Source organism: Phacochoerus africanus, chromosome 2, assembly GCF_016906955.1.
Source record: "Phacochoerus africanus isolate WHEZ1 chromosome 2, ROS_Pafr_v1, whole genome shotgun sequence".
Classification (NCBI taxonomy): Eukaryota; Metazoa; Chordata; class Mammalia; order Artiodactyla; family Suidae; genus Phacochoerus; species Phacochoerus africanus.
The window spans coordinates 251503054-251511091 of record NC_062545.1 but is presented as its reverse complement, the minus strand read 5'-3'; the positions used below and the strand labels follow the sequence as shown (position 1 = coordinate 251511091).

The 8038-nt window shown below is 40.5% G+C and overlaps 1 non-coding gene across 1 annotated transcript; it reads right to left on the bottom strand.

Moving 5' to 3' along the window:
• Positions 1-232: 232 nt before the first annotated feature.
• On the bottom strand, positions 233-304 carry TRNAE-UUC (transfer RNA glutamic acid (anticodon UUC)). Its single transcript has one exon. It is a non-coding gene; the product is annotated as a tRNA-Glu (tRNA).
• Between the last annotated feature and the right edge of the window lie 7734 nt (positions 305-8038).

Genomic DNA, 8038 nt, shown 5'->3' with positions numbered 1-8038 from the left:
CAGGTGATACACATGACCTTGTATGAGGGGACATTTCCTCAACTGGGGCAGTCCCCAAGGTGGGGGGTTAGCTGACAGCATTCTCAGCAACTTCATTACAAATTCTTCATTCTTGAAGTGGGCTCTGAGGGGCACGTTACACCATATTTCCATTCTGCAATCAGTTTTTTTGTTGTTTTGTTTGTTTGTTTTTTTGGCTGCAGTCTGGCAGTGGCTTGATGTGGGATCTCAGTTCCCAGGCCAGTGATTGAACCTGGGCCACAGGGATGAAAGCACTGAGTCCTAACCACTAGACCACCAGGGAGCTTCCAGCCATCAGATTATATTTTATTAAAACACGAGTTTAATAATATAAGCTGCTACTCAGAATTGTTCTGTGGCTTTCCATTGCCCACAGGAAAAGGATCAGACTCTAACCTTGACATTTAAGGCTTTTTATAATCTGATTCTAGTTCTTTCTTTCTGACGATATTCACCACCTTTGTCCATGACCTAAGAAAATCACACAGCGTTCCAGCTACATCAACATTTTCACATGTCGAATATACACCTTTAAATACCTTGTTTTCTCTGGCTGGAATATCTTCACGCTCTCAAACTCTTTCTCAGTCTTCAAAGTCAAGCTCAAATGTCCCTTTGTCTATAATGTCTCCAGGCAGCCTTTCCTTTCTATGGGCTCTCACATCCTTTTTTCCTTCCCTTTTCCTTTGTCTACTCATATTATTTTCCCTCTCCTTTTCTTCTCTTCTCTTCTTACTTTTGCTTCTCAGTCTTGTTCTTGCACAGCTCTTCCCCCATTTTCTCTGGTCTCTCTCAAATTCATTATGTAGGCCTTTATTATATCACTTATCCCAGCATGCTCAAATTATTTGACTAAGAATAGCTGGCACATCAACATCAGTGTCACAGGGCCTCTTGCTTTGTCAGCTTTTCTTAGAAATGGTATCAGAGTTGCTCCAAATGCTTTCTACCTCAAGTAAAAGGCAACTCGTTTGTAGTAATTTATTCATGTATCTGATTAATCCAGTAGACTGAGGGCAGTTTAAGGCCAGGGATTCTGCCCGTCATCCAGGTGTACCCTGCACTGAGCAAAGCCTTGTTATAAAGGAAGGCTTCGTTTAGTGTCTTTTGAATGAATGAATATTGCTACATAGCTTTTGTTTTTCATTTGAGAAAAGGTTGAGGGTGAAATGAAAGTGAGTTACTTTGTAAAAGAATCAGAAAAAGGATAAAAATAAATTACCATATCCCTTTCTAATTATGTTCAGTTTTTCATTCCTGGATTGAGTTAATTTTTGTGACGTATTATTTGCTGCAAATGTAATGACTTTCACTTATTCTTATTTGTCCCTTATGCATATTGATAGTGGATGTTGATTGGTCCAAACATGTCCCAGTCTCTGCATTCACAATTTCTTTTTCTTTCTTTTTTATTTTTTTTTTGACTTTTTGCCTTTTTTGGGGCCGCTCCCTTGGCATATGGAGGTTCCCAGGCTAGGGGTTGAATCAGAGCTGTAGCTGCCGGCCTACGCCATAGCCACAGCAATGCAGGTTCCGAGCCACGTCTGTGACCTACACCACAGCTCACAGCAATGCTGGATCCTTAACCCACTGAGCGAGGCCAGGGATCAAACCCACAAACTCATGGTTCCTAGTCGGATTCGTTAACCACTGAGCCACAACAGGAACTCCTGCATTCACAATTTCTAATCCTCAGAATAATCCTACGATGTAGATATTGGTATACCCATCTTGTAGATGGAGCAAGTGAGGCTCAGAAAGATTACACTAAGTTGTCAAAATAATACACTTTCAGATGACCAGGACAGCCTGATTCCAGAGCTCTACCACTTGTTACTCCCTGTGCTGAAATTCTGTGTACTGATACTGTCCATGCTTGCAGGTAACAGAAGATACTTTTTAGAGGCCAAAGACTTTACTGAGAGCAGTTCTGCTATCTTTTCTTTTTTCTTTCTTTCTTTCTTTTTTCTTTTTCTTTTTGTCTTTTCTGGGGCCGCACCTGTGGCATATAGAGGTTCCCAGGCTAGGGGTCTAATCGGAAGTACAGCCACTGGTCTATGCCACAGCTACAGCAACACTGGATCCAAGCCGCATCTGTGACCTATACCACAGCTCATGGCAATGCTGGATCCTTAACCAGGATCCAGCTGATCGAGGCCAGGGATCGAACCCACAACCTCATGGTTCCTAGTCGGATTTGTTAACCACTGAGCCACAATGTGAATTCCTAATTCTGCTGTCTTTTCAAAGAAAGACCACATAATTTATCTGTTAAAATGAAGTACTGCTACTTTGATGTTTACATTCTGTCTATAAGTGAGCAAATTAAATTGTGTCTGTGTGTAATTTCTTCAACTATGAAATGGGGGGGGGAGAGTGATTATGAAGAAGAGTAACCTTAAAATACTCTAAAATACGAAAATATAATAAAACAATTCTGTGTTATTATTATATATTATTAATGTCAGGAAAAGCTGGTGCTGATAGCATATTATTACAGTGATTTCTCTATTCTAGATGCCATGCTAAGTGCTTTCTATGCATCATCCCATTTAATTTCCACAACAGCCTTATGAGTTCAACGTGATTGTCATAGGTACTCTGTGACCCAGCATTCTTACTCTTAGGTATTTACATCAGAGAAATGAAAATAATAGTCCACAAACATACTTGCATAAGAATATTAGTAGTAGCTTCATTTATAATAGCAAAACAAAATATCCCAGATTTCTGTTAATAGGAGACTAGATAAACAAATTGTGGCATGTTGGAATATTACTCAGCAATAAAAAGGAAGTAACAATGGTATATACAATAGCATGAATGAATCTCAAAACCATTATGCTGCATGAAGAATATTTATTTTCATGAAAATATATGCTATGTTATTCTATTTAAATGAAGTCCTAGAATAGACTGTTTCGGTAGAAAAACATTAGTACAGTGCTTACTTTGGTAGAAAAACATTAGTACAGTGCTTATGCTTGAAGAGGGCATAAGTAAATTTTCTGGGGTGATGAATGTTCTATGTCATTATAGGGGCTTAGGTTACATAGGGACAAGCATTTGTCAGAACTCATTGAAGGGTATTTAAGGTTTGCGTATTACAATGTGTATAAATTTTATCCAAAATGTTGCAAACAAATATTGAACTCTAGTTAATCATATGCCTGTTGAAGTGTTTAGAGGTAAAATATATTGATGTCTGTAACTTTCCTTGTTTTCTTAAAAAAAATTTTTTTTTGTTGGAGTATAGTTGATTTACAATGTTGTGTTAGTTTCATGTATACAGCAATGTGAACCAGTTATACATATACATTGTTTTTCAGATTCTTTTCCCATGTGGCTTATTACAGAATATTGACTGGAGTTCTCTGTGTCATAAGTAGGCCCTTGTTAGTTATCTATTTTATATATAATAGTGAGTATATGTTAATCCCAAACTCCTAATTTATCGCTTTCCCCCACATTTCCACTTTGATAACCATGAAATTGTTTTTGAGACCTGTGAGTCTGTTGCTGTTCTGAAAATAAGTTCGTTCATATCATTTTAAAATTATATTCTGTATATAAGACATCATGTGATATTTGTCTTTGTCTGACTTACTTCATTTAGTATGATAATCTTTAGATCCATCCATGTTGCTACAAATGGCATTATTTCATTCTTTTTTATGTCTAATATTCCATTGTATGTATGTATATACCACATCTTCTTTATCCATTCATCTGTCAATGGACATTTAGGTTGCTGCCATGTTTTGGCTATTGTAAATAGTACTGCAGTGAACATTGGGAGTGCATGTATCTTTTCAAATTATGGTTTTTCTGGGGTGCATAGGGTTGCAGCACATACCTCCGTGTAGGTCTCACTCTTTCCTGCCTGTCACAGACCAGTTGTTGCACTCTCCTCTGAGCCTCTAAAGCTCCTTTTCTTTTCCAGCTGATCTCCCTGCTGGCGAGGGGATGTCCCCGGGTGCTGGAACCTCTCCTGTCCTTCACCTTCCTACCAGGGGTGCAAGTCCCATCCTACCTGATTACATGGAGATCTTTCTTATCCTTTCAGGTGTTTGAGGTATTCTGCCGGTGATCAGTAGGTGTTCTGTTAGAATTGTTCCATTTTATGTATTTGTGGGAAGAAATGAGCTCCACATCTTCCTACTCCACCATCCTGGAAATTTCCCCTGACTGTAACTTTTCTTAAAATGCATCAGAAGTAAAATGGCTTGCTGAACAGAGAGATGGATAGATGCCTAGATATGTAATAAAGTAAGTATATTAAATGCCAGTGTAGAATATCAGTGATGCATATCATGGGTACTCATGGGGGAATACCATAGGGAATGAATTTTTTTTCCTCTTTTTTTGTCTTTTCTAGGGCCACATCTGCAGCATATGGAGGTCCCCAAGCTAGGGGGTTCCAATCGGAGCTGTAGCCACTGGCCTACGCCAGAGCCACATCAATGCGGGATCCGAGCCGTGTCTGTGACCTCCACCACAGCTCATGGCAACACCGGATCCTTAACCCACTGAGCAAGGCCAGGGATCGAACCCGCAATCTCGTGGTTCCTAGTCGGATTCGTTAACCACTGAGACATGATGGGAACTTCCCATGGGGGATGAATTTATTTAAACTTTTATGTATGCTTCATTAAAAATGTTGGAAAATGAAACACCCAAAGAAGGAGTGTAAGTAAAATAAACTATTAAAAATATAATTGTTTAGTCCTTTTTCTGACACACAAAGTAAGCTGTTTCACTCAACAAAGCTTAGGGGACTCTCTTTTGCCTATACACAGGAGTCAGAACCCCATCACATTCCAGCCTTTACTTCTTGGTCCTACCTGATGTTTAGTTTATCTCTGGCCACTCCGGGACAAATCTCACTCACTAGCCCCCTTGAGATGACCTTCCTCCCTGCATTCTCTATGTACTTATAGGCTTCTGTGCCTTCATGTTATGCTATTTCATGTGTTTGGAAAGTCTCCATCCCTGTAAAATCTGTACTTATGAGTCCAGCTCACTTGTCTCTATTGCCAATTGCTAATATAGTGTCAATCACATTAAGGTTGTTTCCCTCTATCTCCTCCTCAGGACTTAGAGATATTCTAGAATGGGCAGACTCAATGTCTCTCCTATGTTTTCTGTGCTCAGGGTCTGACTTGGAGCTTGATGCAGAAAGCAAACTCAAAAAATATTGGCACAGGCAGTAAGAGCAAGAAACATTAGGTAGATAAAATAGTACTGACTTTGAAAAGTCTCTGCGCTATTCATTTGCCACTTGGGTCTTGGATCCTTTTCTTGCCCTTTCTTTTGCTCTATTCTGTGTTATGAGGGGGCTGTCCCCTGCAGACATTTCCCAGGCCCATTGCCAGCTGACTTCTGGCTAGATTCTACCACTGTGAGGCATTGTGAGAGGTTAAAGGGAAGAGAAGGGAAGAAGCCAAGGTATTTCTCTCCTCCTCTTCTGTCTACTTAGAAAATGTCCCTTTCCTAAGAACAGTGACTGTCCTGCACAGTTTTGGCTCCCACTGAATAACCTCTGTCTCTGTGGTCCCTGCTTTTTCCAGGCAGCTCTGCCATGGTTCCAGCTGCCTTTTGGTAGCCTCAGCTCCTGGGCTCTGGCAACAGTATATCCTCTCTTTTTCCCTCCAGCTCTTGGGATGGTGGTAGCTTTTAGCTATTGGTAATCTCTAACTTGACTTTCTATTCTCTCCTTGGCTTTTAAGCTCCTCTGAAACCTTCATAACTTATTTCTTATATAGCTAGCTTGAAATATATTTTCATGACTAGATTCTGACTGATAAAGTCCCATACTTTGTATCTCACTTTCTGCTTTTTAAAAATGAGATGATTGAGATAGAATATCACCAATTTTTTCCTTGCTAAAATTTAGATTAAAGGAAGATATGCTTTAGCAAGCTGCTAACATCAACCCATTTTGAATTTCAAACAGAGAAAGAGAAAGAACTCCCAACACTTCCACTTCATACCTTTTGTCCTTCCTGATGCAGTATCCATTTTGTTCAGCCGGGACTTATCAACAGGGAGACAAGTGAGATTCCACCTAGTGTCCTGCCTGGCAATTGAATGCTGACTATTATATGCCAATGTTAAACCAGCACTGATTATATAGTGGTCAGAGGTCAATGAGAAGCAGCAGGAGCTGGTGTGGCAATAGGAGGGAGGGACCTGGATCAATGCTGACACTTGCTACCACCATCTCTGGCCTGTCTCTGAAAATAGCACAGACCCTAGGCTTAGTGTGGGGTTGGAAATAAACCTGGAGAGAATGAGCTGCTTTTCTGCTGGAACCTGTTAGTTCATGATCATCAATCATCAGCTAACACTTTACCTACTCATTTTCTAACTCCCAAGTCTAGCACTTTCCACCTTAGGCTCTATATTGTATAAGGCATTATTTTATGTTTGAAAAGAGAGACAAAAAATGAATAATATCGAATCCTTTTCCTCCAGGTATTCTCAGTCAAGTAGGGGGTATAGAGACATATATGACTCTCAGTTATAAAAATAATTCTAACATAGTGCAGTTTGTAGTACATACTATAATACATGCAAGTAACTTGTTTGGGGAATACCATGAAGAAGAAGGTGTTCTAAATTAAGGAGTGTTTTGCCAAGAATTGATGGATGTGTGAGATTTCAAATTATACTTGAAAAATTTGGATCTGACTTAAGTATGAAGGCAAAGACACTGTGGTAGAGTTAGTCTGAGCAAAGCACAGAGCCAGAAAATGCAGGTCCTGTGAAGAATAACTGAAATGATAGTAGTGGGTGGGAACAGATGGGGAGAAAACAGGAGTCAAGTTGTGAATCAATCTGGGATGAGGAGTTTACAATCTCTTCTTATGCACCTAGGAGTCACTGAATATTTTTGATCAGGTATGTGACAAAATCAGATCTCTGTTGCAGAAAGGTTGCCCTTATGTCATGGGGGCAAATGTATTGGGTAAGAAGAGGGAATGAAAAGAGCCCAATTAGGAAAGAGGCTATTGCAACCGCCAGTCTACTACCCCTCTGAAACCTTCTGCAGAGGCCATGGACTCCTTAGAGTAATCAAGACAAAACAGAAACTAGTTGAACTTGTATCACTTTAGGAATATCTGCAGACTTCAAGAAGATTTGAAAGAATGACCAATATCTGGATTTACACTTGGCGGGACTCCTATAGTGGGCTGTAGAACGTCGAGGAATTGAGGTTTTTGTAAGAGTGCAGCTGAAATCATTGACCATAAAGTCCAGTAAAACAAAGAAGGGGGTTAGCTAGAAGGTCGAATGTAAGAACTCCTAATGCAGACATCACTCAGCAGGTGTAGTATCAATAAAGGGGGGGGGGGGAAGGACAGACTCTGAGATTATTGGCACCTAAGAGGGTTTCTTGGATGCCCAATGGTCACTTCTTATGTTCTTATCTCATGCGTCATGAGATAATGGGAATTGGTCTTTACCTTTTTTTTTTTTTTTTTTTTTGTCTTTTTAGGGCCGCACCCGCAGCATATGGAGGTTCCCAGGCTAGGGGTCGAATTGGAGCTGTAGCCGCCAGCCTATGCCACAGCCACAGTAACGCCAGATCCGAGCCGTGTCCGAGACTACACCATAGCTCACAGCAATGCCAGATCCTTAACCCACTGAGCGAGGCTAGCGATCAAACCTGCATTCTCATGGATGCTAGTCAGATTCATTTCTGCTGAGCCACGACGGGAACTCTGGCCTTTACCATTTTGCTCTTCCAAGCACACGTGGAGGCAGAGGGTAGTAGGGACGGCATAAGGGATCATAGGTTAATTTGCAAGTCTACACTTATTAACCCTCTGACCTCTGAAAAAAGAAGGTACTTTTAACCATGCTGTGCTTCCTTCTGCTGCTCCTAGAAAAGCAATCTGTTCAGTGGTTAACAGGGAGGGCTCTGGAGTCATTGCAATGTAGTGTAGGGCCTTGCGGAATTGACTCAACTCAGTGTCCTAGTTTCTTCCTCAGTAAAGTAGGGATATTAGTA